At 42.5% G+C, this 19256-nt stretch overlaps 1 long non-coding RNA gene across 1 annotated transcript in view; it reads left to right on the top strand.

The window, feature by feature from the left end:
- The window catches only part of LOC308474256, a 262930-nt gene extending 243674 nt beyond the window's left edge, over positions 1–19256 (top strand). The window contains exon 2 of the long non-coding RNA XR_013984624.1: positions 19012–19256. This is a non-coding gene — a long non-coding RNA (uncharacterized lncRNA). The remainder of the gene's footprint in view (positions 1–19011) is intronic.

The following is a 19256-nucleotide window of genomic DNA, read 5'->3' as shown; positions in this document are numbered from 1 at the left end:
TTTAACACCATCTTGCTTAAGTGATTTAAAAAAAAAAAAAAAAAAAAGATTGTCTAGCTCCATCTCCCTCCAGCACTAGGAAGGGGTTAACCAAGAAAAAACAGTCAGAGATTTGGTCCTAATTCTCCATGGCTACAGCCATTCCAAGTAGCAAGGAAGGGGCATAGTTTAGTAGTAGAGATTATGGCTGAATAAGGTTCCATATTATTTCCCCAGAACAGGGGTGGGCAATCTGTGGTCTCGTCCCAGGTAGAAGGGAGTCCAGTTCTACAATATCCTTTTTGAAGTGAGATCACCAGAGCAGTACACAGTATTCCAAGTATGTTCTCTTCATAGATTTGTAGGTAAAACAAATTTCATGCACAACAATATGCTGGATCCTGAAAACACATACACTTCAGGTGTCAGTGGCAGGGGTAAAGAGGTGTATCTTCAGCATTCAGTGAAGGTGCCCAATAGACCTCTTTGGGGAAGGAATTCCACAGTTTCGGGGCTGCCCTGGAGAATGCCCTCTCCCAGATGCCTCCCCCATACTTCTAAGGGCAGTAGAACGACCTCTCTGTTGATCTTAACATTCCAGAAATTCTGCTAATGGTTTTCTTCTAGAAGCAAATAACATGGAAATCGGCACTGGATTTGTACTAAATTCCACTATACAGTAGTTCCAGAAAAGGTTTTATGTTGTGTGAAAACTCAAATATACTGCAGAACTTAACTGTTAAGGGAAAGTCATGAAAATGGAATAAACTGCCATAGTGAATGCAGCCACAAACAAACGTTTTGCTAGTGCATTCATCCCCTTTGCCCCTCCATTCACAGCATGAGCAAACACATCAGAAAGTTGACAATTTACCATAGTTTCCCATTTTGTCTGAACCAGGAAACTATCATTACCAGCTTTTGAACAAGTCATGGCATCAAATCATGGGTTGAAGTTGGTTTAATATTCCAGCTCATTCTGAAGCTGGTAGTCATAGATTCCCATTTTGAAGTAAATGGAAAAGAGGATCCCTGCTTCAGTCATAGATCATGCACAAGGAGAAGCAAGGAGATTGCCTGCATTGAGGAAAAGCTCCTTCATGCCTTGGCCTACTATGATATTATTACTTGTTATCGTTGCTGATCTTGTTATCAGTGTCATTTGTTCTCAGCTGGAGCTTACTGTTGGTCAATGTTGATGTGGCTCCCTCCATGCGTGAGGCCAAGGGCAATTACCCTCAGGGCGGCCCCAGAAGGATATGGCTTAATGATGAAGGATGTGCTACACACTAAAACAAATATATTACCATGGCAACCTTCTCGGAAAGGTCCCTGCAACCCTGGCTCAGCTTCTCCCTTGGAACCTCACTCCCGTGGGTGAGAATAAATGCCTTGTTCTCCCCCCCCCCAAAAAAAATCTATAATACGGCCCTGGACTCAGGGACTAAGACTGGATGTAAGTAATAAATCACACTGAGAAAAGATTTCTCTCCTCAGCCACAGCCACTGAATGCTTGAGCAAGTAACGAGTTCTTGTATCACTCCCAGAAGATATTGCTTGGGCTGTTTCAGACCTCGGGAGCAAAGGATTCTCACAGCTGAGCAACTGCTATCAAGATCACCTCTCTGCATGTCCTCTCTGTTCTTGTCATATGAAGGGTAGCAGCAAAAGGTCACTCTTGACAGGTCTCATACTGCCTGCGATGGCAAGGAAATGGCCCCCTATGTACAAAAGAGCTCAGGATATCGAAGCCTTCACAGGTAAAACTGGCAGGCTTACATGGGCAGCATGCCTGGAAGGTGATAAGAAGTCAGTTCAAACCCTGAACTTAAGATACTTGTTCCCTGTAGTGAAGATTCTACAATACACTCAGGGGCCTGGATGGGACATAATAACACCCACGTCTCCATCATTCATTTTGTAAGTTTTCAGTGTGGAAAGCTTCTCAGTGAAGTGTCAAGAAATGCTTACCACTGCCCCATGTGGCAATCGGTATCAGTGCAGCTTCTCTGTGAAGATCCTTCTGGCCATTGGATCCTCCTGGACAGGTAGGAGAATAAGAGGGCTTCTTCCTGTTTCAGTCATGCGCTACAAGGTCTACCTGAGCTCTGCCATGTCTTGTGTTTCTGATCTTGGTTTTGCTCCTGACCTTGCACACTCTTCACTGCTGAACACTACCTGTCATAGCATTCGTGGCTCCTGGTATATCACACTGCTGCCCATAGACCAACCCTGACATCCCAGGTTCCTAGGCTTCAGAGAGGAAGGCAGGGAGTTCCACTAGTGGTGATGCATGGCTGTTGTCACAACTTCTGCAGGGCTGTTGGGATCAGGTGTGGATTGGCAGGGTCTGACACAGGAGGCAAAGAGACAGAGGCGGGTTGAATGGGATTGGAAACTTCTCTTTGTATCCTGATGTTAACCACTTCCAAAGGAGAAACAGGGATGCTGGCTCCCCTGACCTTCCTGTGGAGTAGAGAGTCTCAAGCAAAGGCTGAGGAGGGGAGGACTACAAGCAGCAGAGGAGGGAGGCAGAACAGGAGAGGAGCTGGCACAGAAAAGTGTTGTCTTGTCATCTAGTCACCTAGGTTCCACCTTCGCAGATAGAAGCAGACCCACCTTGATGGAGCACACATTTGCTATCCCAATTCTCAGACAAGGAGAGCAAGTGTTGCAAAAGATCCATCATCTTTAAAAGCTGATGTGTGGGATGTGAAAACTTGTTGGGACATCTTTGTCACTTCCTCAAATTCTGAATTACTTGCCCTTTTCTTGGCATCTTTGAATCATGATCCCTGAGCCCTATGTCTGCTGCTGAGGTTGTACCTGAAAAACGATCTCTTTCTTACTTACGAGTAATAGCTTCCATCTCTGAGTGTTGGGCAGGAGCAGCACACCTGTTTCAGATTTTAAACTGCAGAAAAACTAAACGAATCACAAACTAGGGAAAGTGAGTAGAAGATATTTCACAAGAGGTCAGAGTCATTTTGTAAACCTCGGGGGAGAAATTTGTGGCATCTGTAATGGAAATCTGAGCTGTCGGGAGAGTGACATGGCATTGAGGCAACTGCACTGCTGTGTCCCAAAATCCTTTGTGGCTCATTTGCTAGTTTTGCTGACTCCAGGCTGGAACCTCAGCTGTGTGTGTAATATGCAGGCTGCATACTCAGAAACTCCATCTGCTGGATTGAGAGTTGCGGGGCTCCACTAATTGGTAAAGTCAGCTCTGGGGCCTAGCTGGTAGTTGGCAAAGGCTGCCGAAGCCTCATTAAGTTTCACCGGTTATGCCATTCTCTCATCTAGTCCAGAGGGGGAAAGGATCATGGCTTCCTTCCTCTGCTTGACTTGAAACACATTTCTCTCCTTAAAGGGATATTTTCCTTCAGGATCACTGGATGGTGCCCTGCAAGGATTTGAGAAGCCATTCTAAACTTTGCATTCTCGCACTTGGAGGGGGTGGGGGTGAACACTCAACAGGATATTTTTTCATTTCAACTCTCCTCTTTAATTCATGTGAGAAAAAGCAGGGAGAAGGCAGCAGGCTGAATCAGTGAATGATTCTGATGTGTGGCTGGGAGCCAAACAATATTAAGTTAAGAATCATTACAAATTCAAATGGCTGCTTTCCTCCCTGAGCAAGCACAGCATTGCCATTTTAAAGTTTAAATAAAAGGCCTGACTATTTTCCCCCCTCCATAGTTAAAATTGCAGAAAGCTATAAAGCACCAGAGCTTTTCCACGCCAGTTTCCTGACCATATTTGACAAAAGATGTCCATGTGTTTGGGGGCCACTGGGATCATGATGCTTTGGGGAGTTCTTAAACCAAGTCCTCGGCTCTGGTTAATGAGCATCTCAATTGCTGGGACTAAAAGGTCTCTCTTTTTTGTACGGAAAGGGAGGGAAAGTGAATGCAATTCCCAGCTCTAGGAAAGCTTTCCAGTGTTGGTAAGAGGCTACTATAGCTTCATGCTGCAGTAATTCTACATATGTTCCCACTGCTGTTCTCCACTAAGTGACTGGTGACAGCGATGTCAATGCAGAGAGCAGGGTGAAATCAAAGCAGTCTGGGAAATGCATATCCTGTCCTGATTTGCATAGTATCCAAATTTGCAATGGATTGAATATATTATATGGGGCTTCATACTGAAGCACTAGCATTTCTTCATTGGGAATGGAGATCTTCGTGGCATCCGGTTCAGCATCAGGGAGACTTCAACTACCCTAATATCTGCTGGAACTCAAATTCTGTGAAGAATGTAAGATCCAAGAAATCCCTCCATTGTCTTGCTAACCATTTCATTTCCCAGAAGGTGGAAGAAGCAACAATAGAATCATTTATCTTGGACCTGGTCCTCACCAACAGGGAGGAACTGCTCCATGAGGTTGGAAGTACTAGGAACCTTGGGAGGAAGTGATCATGTCCTCTTGGGTTTCATGATAAAAAGGCAAGGGGAATCTGGGTGTAATTGGACATGCTCTCTGGACTTGAGGCTGATTTCAAAAAGCTTAAGGAACTACTGAGTGAGATCCCATGGTGAGAAATACTCGAAGAAAATGAACTTCAGGAAGGATGGAAGCTTCTTGAAGGTGAAATATTGAAGGCACAAATGCAAACAATTCCAACAAGGGGGGGGGGAGTGATGGGCATCTAAGGAAACCAGTGTGGCTGCATAAGGAACTTACAGATGAGCTCAGATTTAAGAAGGGCACACATAAGAAATGGAATAAAGGGGAAAGTATGAAAGAAAGGTCTACACGAGTAGCCAGAAGTTGCAGGGAGAAGATTATGTGAGCCAATGCTCAGAATGAGCTCAGGCTTTCAAGAGAGGTAAAAAATAATAATAAAGGTTTTTTGACAATGTTTGAAGCAAGAGGAAGAACAAGGAAGTAGTAGTTTTCCCATTATCATCTTGGTTGCCCTCCTCTGCACATGCTCCAGTTTGTCAATATCCTTCTTAAACTGTGGTGCCCAGAATTGGGCACAGTATTCCAGGTGTGGCCTAACCAAGGCAGAATAGAGTGGTACTATTACTTCACTTGATCTGGACACTGTACTTCTGTTTATGCAGCCTGCATTAGAATAGTTCAAGCCATAAAGGAAGGAAGCCTCAACATAAGGAAAATTTGTTGGAACATGTGCAACTCTAGGCTGCTCTTTCTCCTTCTCCGATCTCCAGTTTAAGGGTACACACCAGGATTACAGTTGCTCAGGTGCTTTATTACCTGTCCAGCTCAAAACTCTACATTCCTTTCCCATGCCACCAAGTTCTGGGAATGTGTCTAAGCAATCCATGTATACATGCTGAACACTACACAGATCTCATTTTTATTCATTTTGTGTATCTGACCTTTCTTAAAAAGGAAGAAGTGGTGGATTGCAAATTTCTAAATAAACATTTTCAGCTAAAGGAATGGATCATGTGAATAGGCCCTCAGCTGTCCTATAGACAGATGTGAGACATCATACAACAGTGAAGTTCACCTATTAATCCTACCATTTTAATATGCTGGATTTAAAAGTTGAAGTATCGTGTTCCCTTAATTAAATGTGGATTCCCATAGAAGTTAAGCCCATCCCATCTTTGCTACATTTTATATTTGTTGATAACTTTGCTTTTCCTCAATCCTTCCCAAGTTCATCTATTTTATTTCCTCAGTTTTTCATTCTTGTGAGTTTTTATGTTTTAGTACCATTTTATGATCTGAATTATGTTTTATATCCTGTTTCTCTACACTGCTTGGCTGTTCTCTGAATTTAGAACACTGCGTAAATTCTAAAATAAATTAAAGGTTTTAAAATGTTCATTTTTTAAAAAAAAGGTAAAAGCTACGCAAAATGCTAAATACGATATAAATATAGATAGCATGAAATTAATAAGAGACCCAAAATGCAATTGTTAATATTTATTTATGATTGACAATCAAATAAATGCTTTTGCCATTTGTATTCAAAACTTATGGTCATTTTTTCTCAGTTTGAAAGACTGAGCAAATCCACATTTGTCAAAGTTGAAAGTCTGGGAATAAAGATCCAGTAGTACAAGCTCAAGAAGTATAACACTATATATATATATATATATATATATATATATATATATATATATATGACATTCTATGCAGATATATTTAAATATCACTATATAATTTTTCAATCCAGGAACCACTGTGTGGGAAATTATTCTTTCTTCTTCTTCTGTATGGAATTTCCTACAGTGTTCTTTTAATTAGGGTTGTTCTTTTGTTTCCATTTTCCCATTGTCCATTTACAATGAGATACTTGAGTGGCTTTCAAGCTCATTAAAATATTCAGTATTTGAAATGCAAATCATAGAAAAGAAAACCCAAACTATTTTTAAAAGCCTCCAATGTGTGTCTGAATAGCAAAATCTTAAAAAATAAAATAAAGCCTGGAGGTTTTATCCATTAATAATACCAGCATGTTTAATGTGGGCCCCAAAGGAAATGGCTTCTCATAACATTTTCCCACCTCTGGCCCATCCCATGCTTCAGAATGTAAGGATAATTTCTGAACATACAAAGTAAGAAGCCATTTTGTTCTTGCTTTCTGAAACACCCTCTCATAGCAACAAGATTTAATTATGTTTGAGTCTTTGGGATTCACTTCAAAGCCTATCTACTCTTCCCAGACTTGCTTGAAGTATGAGTTGAGGCATTATTTGTTTGTAAATTGGAAAGGGTGATTGATTGTGCATATCAGCCTGCTAGAAGCAGTGTGTGTGTGTGTGTGTGTGTGTGTGTGCCCGCCTATGTGTTGCACACATCTCTGAGAACTTCTGCACATTGAATACAGTCATAACCCTAGGGATTAACAGCATTCCATACATAGATTCTCCAAGCGTTGTTGCGATAGAACTTCATCTGAAATGCAAACTATAAATGAACTGAGAGGTTAATAGAGCAAGCCACATGAAGGATGGGCAGGAATTCTGTGGTTCCCATTTGACGTTCTCATAATCATTTGTAGCTCCATTGGGCATTGTATTGGGTCGCATGCAACTAAGTCACATTCAGAGTAGATCCACCGAACACTGTACTGGCACCTTTTTCTTTTTCAAAAGTTAAAAGTGTGGCGCTTACTGTAACAACTTCATGGTGAGTACCAGCAGCATTTTTCTTAAAAGCAAAGGCACCGAACATTATCATCATGTGACAGCAGCAGGGTCTTCACAGAAACCCTGTTCTGTCTTCCTACCTCCAAAACTCTCCATTTTGGGAGTTTCCGCTGGCCACCACCAGAGGTAACTTTCATCCACCTGCATTTGGGTGGTTCCACTAGGCTGCTCCTGGCCAGTGAGGTTTCCCTGCTGGTGGAGGCTGGCGGAGCCAGGCAAGACTGAGCAGAGAGCCACCTCAAACGTCCTCCAGCATGGCAGATCAGGGTTTTGGATTGCTCTGTAAGTTAGCCACAACCACTGATTTCAATGGATTTGGGATAAACCTATAAGAAGAGCCCACTGGATCAGGCTAATGGCCTATCAAATCCAGCATTCTGTTCTCAAAATAGCCCATGAGGCAGAATTACTCTTTGGCCCCTTATTAGTGATCCCAGTATCACAGACGCAAGAATGTGACCTGACCACAAGACTGGTAGGAAATAATAGCTGACCATTAAAGAGAAAAACAACTCCATATAAAGTAGAAGGAGGGTTTGAGGCATACCGTGAGTAGTGGTTTGAGTAAGTTGCATTCCATGGACTGTGGTTGAATGAGAGATAGTGAAGTGCTGGGGTGGCAGAAGATGGTTTGGTAGAGGATGAACAGCTAAGATGGCATATATTTGCCTATATAGTTTGTCCTAATGGAAATGCACTAGCAGACTCTTTAGACTTCGAACATACAATGTATTACTATATAAAGTCTGACCAATTGGGAATTAGGTGTGAACCTCTGTACTAGAACCCCCAAGGGAAATTTTCCCATACCAACCGTAGGCCCATTGGAAATCCACAAGTAGGATTCGAGCATAAGAGCATTCTTCCCTCCTATGGTTTCCAGCAACTGGTGTTCAGGATATTGACTTACCATAGTGACACCAACTGATGCATTGTTTTTCTGTTGCTTTTCAATCAGTGTGGCTCACAAGGGATGTGCCCAGTTTTGTGCTACATAACAGGATGAGGCACTTATGTATGGAAGGCAGCATAAGGCGCAAGGAAGCTACAAATGGCTGTGCCAACATCAACAGAAAACATGGCCAAAGCCAAGGAACTCCTGCCCATCTCACTGTGCCTTGCTCTGAACAAAGTCCAAAGTAAATACCACTTCTGTCACAGAGCAAACTATCACATCTGGTCAGTACTGCTAGAAACCTGGCAGAGGACATTGCATCTCCCAGGGCTGTCAAACTTAATATGTGTTCTCTGTTATCAAATAAACATTACATCTGCTTTGCAGACCAGGGAATACTATGTGTGTCCCCCACCGCCTTTGTTTGTTATTTAAAAAGTTATACACCACCTACTTTTGTACACTTCCTTTTTGCAAGGTATGTATGTTCTGCATTACCATATTGGATAATGCTGCTGCAAGTTTGGGATTTAGGAGTGGTTTTTCTTATTTTTCCTTCTTTGAATTCTTCTGTTCATGACAGGGCCAGCCCTGCTATTAGGCAGGAGACAGGCAACTGCTGTAGGTGTCAGATGGCAAGCAGCAGGGAGTGGTGGTGAGGTGTTAGGGGACAAAGCTGTGTGTTCCACATGGTTTGTCCTGCTCCCTTTGTATTAACCTTCACACCCCTTAAATATGCCCACATTTCACTGGGTGCCAGAAATGGACACACACCCTCCAGTCTATTTCAAACAAAGGAGAGGTGCAAAGCACTTCTCTGTGAGCAAGCACAGTGGGGGTTGATTTGGGTGCCTCCCCACCCCCTTGATCAGGAGAATTGATGAGGGGCATGCCCAGAATATTGTGGGGTCCTGTCTCTTTATCAGCTTTTTGGTGTGGCGGCCATTTTCTGTCATTCCACAATCCCATGTCGGGATGCGGGATTGCCGATCAGAAGGTCGGCGGTTCGAATCCCCATGACGGGGTGAGCTCCCATTGCTGGGTCCCTGCTCCTGCCAACCTAGCAGTTCGAAAACACGTCAAAGTGCAAGTAGATAAAGGTAAATGGCGTTTCTATGTGCTGCTCTGGTTCGCCAGAAGTGGCTTAGTCATACTGGCCACATGACCTGAAAGCTGTATGCCGGCTCCCTTGGCCAATAAAGCGAGATGAGCACCGCAACCCCAGAGTCGGTCATGACTGGACCTAATGGTCAGGGGTCCCTTTACCTTTACCTTTTTACAATCCCATGACAACCTTTTTTAAAAATGTGATACCCCCAAGGCAGCCATTTTGTGACTGGTGCCTATAGCACTTCCACAAATTTCCAAATGTGTCCACTGGCCCAAAAGGTTGTTGACCCCTAGCTTAAATAGTGTGGCTTCTGAATGGGTAACATTCTGTATCTCCCTACACCCCCCCCCCCCCCATTTCTAGTACTATCTCTGTGGATATGTAAAACTTCCAGAATTAGCCTTCCCATTGCTGGCGCATTAAATCCAAGCAATCCCAAATATGGTCATTGGCCACTTCTTTCCAGAAATGATGTGCTTAGATTATACCTTATATATTATATATAGAGTGAGAGGCATTTGCAATGGAAACTGTTCATTATTTGAAAGTCGGTCAATATTTTTTTTTTTTTGCAGGGTGTCAGTAGAGCACTCAAGCCCAAGCTGAAATAAATTAGCCCTGCAGAGTTTTGCTCCGATGGTTTTAGGTCACCCCTGGGTTTGTTTCTCATTGTGCCTTGGGCAGAGTATAAGCTGTGGGCAGCAGGCCTGGCTCTTAAATGTCAAAGCTTATCTGAAAAGCAACGGATTGGGTGACATACTGTGATGCCAACTGTGGTTTGGAGCTAGCTGTCAGCTGGAGTCCTCCATGTTCACACAGGAGAATTTCCTCCCTGCTGCATGCACTGTATTTCTGCTTTGGGGTTCCTTTGGCTTTGCATCTTGGAGAAAACTCACTCAGGTATGCACTGGGTATCACACAGAAGGGGGCTGCTGTCTTGGATAGAGCTGTGTGCAATGTCAGGCCGTCAGGCGCATCCTTTTTCATCTTAACTTGTCTAGCAGTGTGTGGAGGAACTGGGGATTTCCATTCAACCATTCTTGCTTTTCTGGCAGAGGCAAGAAGGGCAGGAATCAAAATGGAAACTTTCCCTCTTAGGGACGGATGATAAAGGCACCCCACAAAATACTGCTCTACCAAACACCCCTGAAATATCTGTTTTTGAAGTTGCTCTCCCCCCAAAGAAAAATCCTGATTTTTAAAATTCTGGCCATTTTTTGTCTCAGCACTACTCTGCTTGAAAGCAAAAAATAATAATTTAACTGTCACATGCCCTAAATCAGTGGTCCCCCCCCAAAAAAAAACAATGGGCCACTGCCCTCTTGGTTCCATAAAGTCATCCTTAGTGCCCACTACCATATGAAAGGATTGTTCAGAGTAATGGTTTGCATGACACACTAAGGAAGATAATAACACAATGAAACTCAAATGAAAACTCAATGAAGAAAACTCAATGAAACTTGCACATTTATTCAAGATTCAACTAAAACTATTTAGTTCAATTAATTCAACAAACTTGATCCAATGATACCTGCATTTCAAAGTCAGATATCCATAGCTGTCAACATTTCACTTTTTTTAAGGGAAATTCCCTTATTCCGAATAGGATTCCTTGCAAGAAAAGGGAAAAGTTGACAGCTATGCCTACAGCCCCCCTGCCAATCTCTTGCATCTAAATGCCCCCAAGGCAGTCTCACCACCCCCCAGGGGCCAATACCACCCACCTCAAGAACCACTGTCCTAAACTGTGCTGTTTGTACCCCTCCCCCCATCTCATTTTTTTCCTTAGCAAGGAAAGAAAATGGGAAATTGTGGGGAAATATTTGCTAATTAGGGTTGTTGCTCCGTCTCAGCTCCTGCCAACCTAGCAGTATGAAAGCATGCCAGAGCAAGTAGATAAATAGGTACCACTGTGGTGGGAGGGTAAACAGCATTTCCGTGTGCTCTGGCACTCATCACAGTGTCCCGTTGGGCCAGAAGCGGTTTAGTCCTGCTGGCCACATGACCTGGAAAGCTGCCTGTGGATGAACGCCGGCCTCCTCAGCCTGAAAGCGAGATGAGTGCCGCAGCTCCATAATCACCGTTGACTGGACTTAATCACCCAGGGGTCCTTTACCTTTACCTTATTCTGAAGAGCAGAAAAGAGCACACATTTTCTGACTTCTTCTTTTAACTATGGATCGCTATGATGACTCTCATTTTACATACCCATGAAAAGAAGATGTGTCCTAGAAAAAGAGGACATGTGGCAACCCATTTTTTAAATGTAAGCTTATTCCCAGATGTAACTTGGGCATGAACTCTCTGCAATAGTGTGAAAGTGTCCTGTCTGAAAACATTATGCTCATGACTGCCTCCCAGCCTGACTTGTGACCTCTTAGGCCACTTCTGCTGCAGTGGTGAGACCGACTAGGAACCAGCTATAGGTTGTACAGTTGTTACATTTGTACTTCTCTGCAGACATCATGCAGACATCAGACATCAGTGTAATGTGCTTGTGTCATCTGCCATCTTATGAAAATGCAATGGGAGAAGGAGCCTTGACAACCAGGGAGTTCTCAAGTAACTCCCAATTTTTCTACCATTGCTGTCCCAACAAATCTGAGCCAAAGATGGGAAAACAGCATAGAGCTCTCTGAAAAACCCATTGTCTTAGATACTGTCAGATACACAACAATAATTGGCAGGCAGATCTAAGATCCTGTCTCTTAACAGGCAGGTCAGTTGCTACCAAGAAGGATAGCTGCTGCTAAGGAAGGAATAGGGAATAGGGATGAAGCCTTGGTGGAGCTGTCCCAATACATGTTGGTACCTAGAGCAAAGGGCAAGATGCCCCTCTGTATATGGAGCCAATTGAATTGGCAGCTGAATCTTAATTTAGTACCGCTGATGGGACAAAACCAATAAAATGGAGGCCCAGAGATGGTCAGAGGAAATGGAAGGAGACTCCATTTTGCCTCTCATTGGTTCCACCACTGCTCCTAGCAGGAAAGGAAGGAAGCACTTATACTGGGGGTGACTGGAGGGTGTGGGGCTTATTATTTAAAGCCCTTGGGTTTGAGACTCAAGAGATGAAGTTTGTGAGGTCGCATTCAGTCTGGAGATGGATCCTCCAAACTCCTTGGTCAGCTGCAGGCTAGCCAATGGTGAACTGTCACACCATCCCTAATACAATGTGTGTGCTCTAGCACAGATCTGCTCTATGGTCTTTCCCTGAAATGAAGCAAGTTTTATGGAAAAACCTTGGACATTAAGCCTCATTAAAATTGTCACACACACCCCATTGAAAACGGAAAAGAATTGTGCACCACCACAGAACAAATTTGTCACTCCTCTGTTTGAGACTGGATTGGAGGCCACATTATGATGACTCACTGGTGTCACAACATGGGGGCAGACAGACAGACACGAGACTGTATGCAAGCCTTTGATAGAACCGCTCTCTTCTTCCTCTCTGTATCTGGTGTGGCAATCAGCCTCCCTCCTATGCATGGTTTGGATGGATTCTGTTAGTCATCTCTATATTGGGGGATGAGCGGGATTTTTTTGGGAAAGGTTCCCTGATTGATCCGGGGTCCTCCTTTGTTTTCTCTTTCGTCTGTGGGGTTTAAATGTGGAGAATGATAACCATGTATGCCACCTTGAGCTTATTTGAGAACAAGGTGGGATTGGGGGAAAAATGCAATAAATTAAATAAAATAAATAAATCCCTACACAGTTATCTTACAACGAATCCTGCATGTGTCTACTCAGAAGCAAGAGTCACTGACTTCATTGGGACTTATTCCCGAGTAGGTAGGTATAGGAATTTCAGTATTAAGACACATGGATAAGTTAAAAAAACCAAAACCAATTCTATTTTATCCCAGTGCATTCTTGGAGCAATTACACCTAGGTTATAGAGATACTTGCAGTTAGAGGCCCTTCTGGTTTTCAACATTTGTGCAGCATTCCCCAGTGGTTCCACCACTTTGTAGGCAAGAAACAGAGACAATGAAAGAAATGGGAGGACTTGGGTGAAGTCCCGGAGGGAGCCTATGGCAGAATAGGGAGCTGAGCTTGTATTAGCTGAGTCCTGGGAGACAGACCAGCTTACCAAATCCTCTTTGCTTAATAACTCTCTGTACAGATGAGATGAAGGAATTAAAATTAGAAGTGAAAATATAACAGAAAACCAATAAACCTTCACAAGAGCAGAGACTGAGGGGGCCTAGCAAGGCAAGGGCCCAGGGGGAATATGATCACACTTCAATATCTTCAAGGTAACAGTACAAATGAAGGAACGAATTAATGCACTGCCTGGAAGATGGCAGGTCAGGAAGAAATCGCCCAGAGCAAAGGAAGGGGAAGTTTAGCCAAGATATTAGAGAGAGGTTCTTGTAGCCAGAGCAAAGGTATGGCAGATTATACCCACCAAGGGAGACAAGATTACTGCTGACATTCAGCAGCAGGTTAGGTAAGGTGGGATGTAATACAGGCTCAGAGCAGATGACTTGAAAAACCTTTTCTGGTCCTGCTATGATCTATATAAAACAGTTGCAGAAAATGTAACAGTGTTTGGCACGCTACAATGCAAAGCTCTTGGCTTGTAAGGAGCACACATACTAAAATCTCACCGCATCCTCTCTGTCGTTACCTTTCAGTCTAAAAATGAGAGAACTTGATTTCTTTCCTGTTCTGTTTCCATTGTTGACCCAGTGCTCCATGCTACCTAGTTTTAGCTGGGAATTAGATATTAGACCTGATGCATTTGGCAAAGGGTTGCTAAGCTCCTTGAAGGAAGGCTGCCAGGATCATCACAGTGCAGAAACATTAGAAACACAATATTGCTCCTAAGCTCTCAGTGATGGGTTCTGCCTCTATTGTGCATAAATATAAATCAACCATAAATGCTACGGGGGCTTCGTGCTTTGTGTAAGTGGAAAACGTAGACGATGCACATTTAAAAATTAACAGAACCAAATTACTGAACCACATTTCCAACTGGAAGTCTCTGTGGCAAACATACCTCATAAGCCAGTCATGCTTGATTTACAAACTGAGAGGTGCCGGGGTAGAAGTCCAATTGAGAATTTGTGTCCTGAATCTCGGGCTCGATCTGCTTTAAACAGTGATGGCTTTCTTCAAAGAATCCTGGGAGCTGCCATTTTTAAGGATACAGTGATACCTCAGGTTACATACGCTTCAGGTTACATTTGCTTCAGGTTACAGACTCCGCTAACCCAGAAATAGTGCTTCAGGTTAAGAACTTTGCTTCAGGATGAGAACAGAAATTGTGCTCTGGCGGCACGGCAGCAGCAGGAGGCCCCATTAGCTAAAGTGGTGCTTCAGATTAAGAACAGTTTCAGGTTAAGAACAGATCTCCAGAACAAATTAAGTACTTAACCCGAGGTACCAGTGTACTATGCCACAACCCCGTAGTCACCTTTGACTGGACTTAACCATCCAGTGGTCCTTTACCTTTTACCTAGGAGACACCTATTCTCCTCACAGAACTACATTTCCCAGAATTCCCTGTGAAGAGGGATTGATTGTTAAAACACTCTGGGAATTGTAGCTCTGAGATTGCAACACGACAGGACACACTTATGACTGAGTACAAGCATAACCAAACTGGGATGGGAGTATCTGATCAGCCCATCCCTAACTTTCAGGTTAACCAGCCTCAGGCAGGTTGCAGCACAATAAGTCAGTACCAATCCCTTGACTGAATAATATGTAGATCAAACTGTAAACCATGGAGGGGAATGAAGCCCACTACTGGTGCATTATAGCAAGTGCTTGACATTTTTCCTGTTTTATAGTCCATGGCAAGTACTGGGGGCAGGGATTTATTGGGCCTCTGGAAAGCTGTCATAGGGGCTGGTGGGCTGTGTTGCATAGGGTGGATTGCAAATTATGCATGCCTTGATGAAGATGCTGTTAAGTGAAATGCACATGAAAAAGTCATCGGTGAATACTAAGGCACCAGTGTCAATACATTCTAAGAAATTCAGAGCAGGAGGGCTTCTCTGCCTCCATTTTTGCAATCTGCCCCAGCTGTTTCAGCAGTCAGGGGCCATGACAATATGAGCCGATCTCTTAGTTTGGATACTAATGTTTCATGGCAGGAATGTCACTCCACATAATTAGAATTCAAGCTATGGAAACAGCCAGCAGACTAATTAATTGTGGCAGGAAGCACATGGTTCTCGATTTCAAGTAATTAAGCGGAGCAGAACCAATTTTTCCCCCTGCTAAAATGACCTAGCTGCTGTCGTTTTTTGTTGTTTTTGTGTGCATGTTGTTTTTGTTTTTTTTTTTTGTTTTTAAAGATGAATTTGGAATAATTCCATCTCCAAGGCAGACTTCAACAGAAGGAGTGCTCCACATGGAGAGGACCTTCGAAGGGACTCAGGGGGAGTTTGTTTGTGTTTGAATGTAAAGTGTGCAATCAAACATGCTGGCCTCTTGGCTCCTTTACAAACACAGGGAGGCAACCACACCGCAGGAATTTGGGATATGCAAGGGAGAGCGGGCTTAGTGTGTTGCAAGAGAAATTGGGTTTGGAGCATGCTAATGGATTAATGAAATGTTGCACTAAATGTAGTTAAAGAAGGATTAAGGCTTAATGGCAAAATTAATACATGCTAGAAGTAACTAAAGTGGTGTCTTTTAAACAAATTGAATTAGATGGTTTCTAATACCAAGAGAAGGAAAAGCTGGTTCCATAGGTAGAAAGCCAGCAAGGGATTTTGGACACAATTGCGTGGGATTTCTTCTCTTTGACAATCTGCTTGTTTCACCAATGTAATTAAGGGACGTATTAGAGACTTAAGCCCTATTTGCATGGTGTGTGTTTCTTAAAACTAGAAATTTCTCATGCAAGAGGAGAAATGGGAACAGTGGCAGAGCGTTTGACTTAAAGGCAGAAAGTCAAAGGTTCAATCCCCAACATCTTCAGGTACAGTTAGAAAAAGACTCCTGCCTGAAACCCTGATGAGCCTCCTCCAGTCATTGTAGAAAATACTTAGATTTGTGGACTGATGAAGTTACTCAGTAGAAAAGCAACTTCCTGTGCTCCTAGGTGAATCAGCGTATCTATGGTATTAGCAAAACCCCCAACACTTTGATGGGCCAAATTTAGCCTGAAGATTCTGCATAGCCAAAGGACGCAAGGCTAACTTGTATCTAAGAGCCTGTGCTTCCATGACTAGCTTCCTCCCAGAGAGGTTAGCCAGATGTATCAAGACCCTGAGACCCTGTCTGTGGGTCTGCAATGACTGTGCTTTGGTTGAAGGCATTGCTCCCTATCTGTTGGGTCTTCTGATGTGTGTAAGGTACCCTAAAGCTCAAAGGAAGCATGGTATGCTGGAAGGTTCAGTGTGGTATGGAATAAATGGAAGCCAGCTATTATATATAGATGTAATGTGTGCCTATGACCTTTAAACATTTCAAGAAATCCAACATTTTATTTCATGAGTTATGCCTAAAGGTTCTGAGCTGGATGCCACTTTCTTGCTTTTCCATCAAGAGGCTTCTAAGAAAAAGGCATGAAGTCTAAACGAATGCAGAGTTTTGCCCATTGCCCTTGTTGCAGAGCATAAACTGGCTTTCCCTTCATGTAGTGGTGCAGCAATACAACCGTTAGCACATTTACAAAGCTGAAGCAGGGTCCAGTATGTCAGGAGGTCCTACACACAAGTAGGAGTCCGGCAGAGACACATGCCAAACTGGCATGTTTTCCCCCTCCTGGTTGATCATTCGGGAGATTCAAAATCTTTCTCCAGCCTGAACATCACAGCATCGGTACACTTCAGGATCAGCAGAGTATAGGCAGTCAGTGTACAGACTCAGTAGTGCAGCATTCGGCTATACTACATTTATTTACATATACACACTCAGAGCATCGTAACTCAGCTCTTTTCTCTTCAGCATCAGACAGCAAAAGTAAAAAAGCAAAGGACAAAAATCCTACATCACAGAAACACAGTAATACAAACATCCTGTCTCCGTCATTTCCCACAATGTGGAATGAAAACATACACAGTCATGAGATAAAATCAATCCCATGACTGCAACACGGGGAATGAATCCTAACACAGTATGGTTTCAGATTAGATGGGGGACTGCATGTTTAGATTCCTACATTGCAGGGAATGACCCTCAAGGTCCCTTCCAACCTATGAGTCTATGATATTTTCACCCATAAGCAAAAGGCACAGTGAGACAGATAGAAACAGTCCAAAGGGAGTTGAATAAATGTTACTCCTTAATGCCTTAAAAGTCTTTGAGACCAGGGACACACAACCCTTGAGATACTTGAGACTGATTGCCTCTTCCTAAGAGGAGAGTGTCCTGCTGCATTTACATAGTATTAGCATAAGTTGGTCATTACTAAGTTAAAATTAGCTTCTGTTTATGAATTCATTGATAGAGGAGCAATTTTTTTCCCCAAGCCAGAAATGGATAATTTCATTCAGTCTGCGTTTTACAAGCTCTAATTCATACCTCCTGGACCAATGCATATATTAGAGTAGAACAATCCTTGGTGTTTTGTCTTTCATCAAATTCTGCAAAATAATTCTTTGCTCCAACAAGTGTAAAAAATTCTTCAAAATGCATTTTAGGATTAAGAAACATTTTGCTATGTGTAACTTGAGATAAAATTACATTTTAAAGCAGGGATAGGTTTATGTTTGGGTAGGTGGTGAGTGGGGTGCTGCTGGAAGAGTATCCGTTGTTAGTTGTTCTGTTTTCTGTAAGAAAACTTATCTACAAACCATTCGTATACACAATATATGTTTAAATACATATTTTGTGACGAATGTGTATTTGAAAATGTTTAAATACATATTTTGTGACGAATGTGTATTGCCTTTTTTCCATTTGAGAGGAATGCCACAGATGAATTTGGTAAAGGGGTGGAACAGATTCATGAATGAAAACATTCAGAATTGATATGGATGCATCCATCCACCTTTAATACAAGTGAGTATGTTTAGAGGATCATTCTTTTAAAAGAATCCTCAACTATGTGGAGCAGCAGTGGAGCAGCGTGGGTAGAAAAGAATCAAACTTCACCTAGAAGATCTTATCTGCAGGCTTAAGTAGTTTCCCAGTGCTGGTAGTGAGGCATCAGATCAAGGGTCTGCATTTTAAAATGAGCTTAAAAAATATATTTGCAAATGTTTGTATGTCTCATGCCAGGCATAAAGCAGCTGGCTAAGTACTTTGGCAGTTGTTTATCTCCTTGAACAGGACCCCCCCTGATTTATAGTAGTAACAGGAGACACGTTTCTCAAAGTTGTAAAAGGGAAATACAGGCTGGGAGCAAAGGTTACATTGACCCTACAAATTACAGAATACAATCAAGCTGCAAAAACACTAATTAAGAGTTGGTAAATAGTAAAATTTATTGTTTATTAGAAAATAATACCAGGTGCCTCCCATTAGACTCAAGCCATATTTTCATAAGGTTAAAGGGCAAGAGCTAATAGGAACAGCAGCTGGCTAGGAAAGGGAGTTATAAATTGAAGAGGTTGCTTTTGAAACTGTTTTTACTAAGTTCCTTTCCTTCTAAAAATCTATCTATGTTATGTATGAAATATATTGGCTTAATGTAATTATGCAAAGGATTTAGAAAGTAAGAAATGTTAGATTCTTATGTTAGATTCTTATTTCATTGATGGTGTGTGAGAAGGTGAACCCAAGATCTCTGTTTAGACAAAATTTAATACCATGAGCCATCTGTTTTAGCCATCTGTTTTGGAGTGAAGGGGCAATAGGGTAATAGGGCAATAGGGCAAAAAGGTTATCTGGTAATTAAGGTGCCTGGTCGAGGCAAATATAAGATATATGGCTACTATATATGGCTACTTGTCTGCCATTTATGGATAGAAGGAAATATAGCTCTTTGTCTCCCATAAAAGGTAATAGGAAATGGGTGTATCTTTTATGATTGGTTCTAGCAAACAGCCAATAGGAATTTCAACCAGGCTGATTGGACAGAGGCAGCCAAAGGAGGAGCAAGGGGGCTGGGCTGAGGAAATATAAGTGCTGGCCATCAGGGCTGGAGTGGGCAGAGCTTTGGTAACCATATACCACTGTGTCTCTCATTTATTTGTCTGACAAATAAATTATTATTTTAATTTCTC

Source organism: Podarcis pityusensis, assembly GCF_964106645.2.
Source record: "Podarcis pityusensis genome assembly, chromosome: 3".
NCBI classification, from domain to species: Eukaryota; Metazoa; Chordata; class Lepidosauria; order Squamata; family Lacertidae; genus Podarcis; species Podarcis pityusensis.
This window is presented reverse-complemented; position numbering and strand designations above follow the sequence as displayed.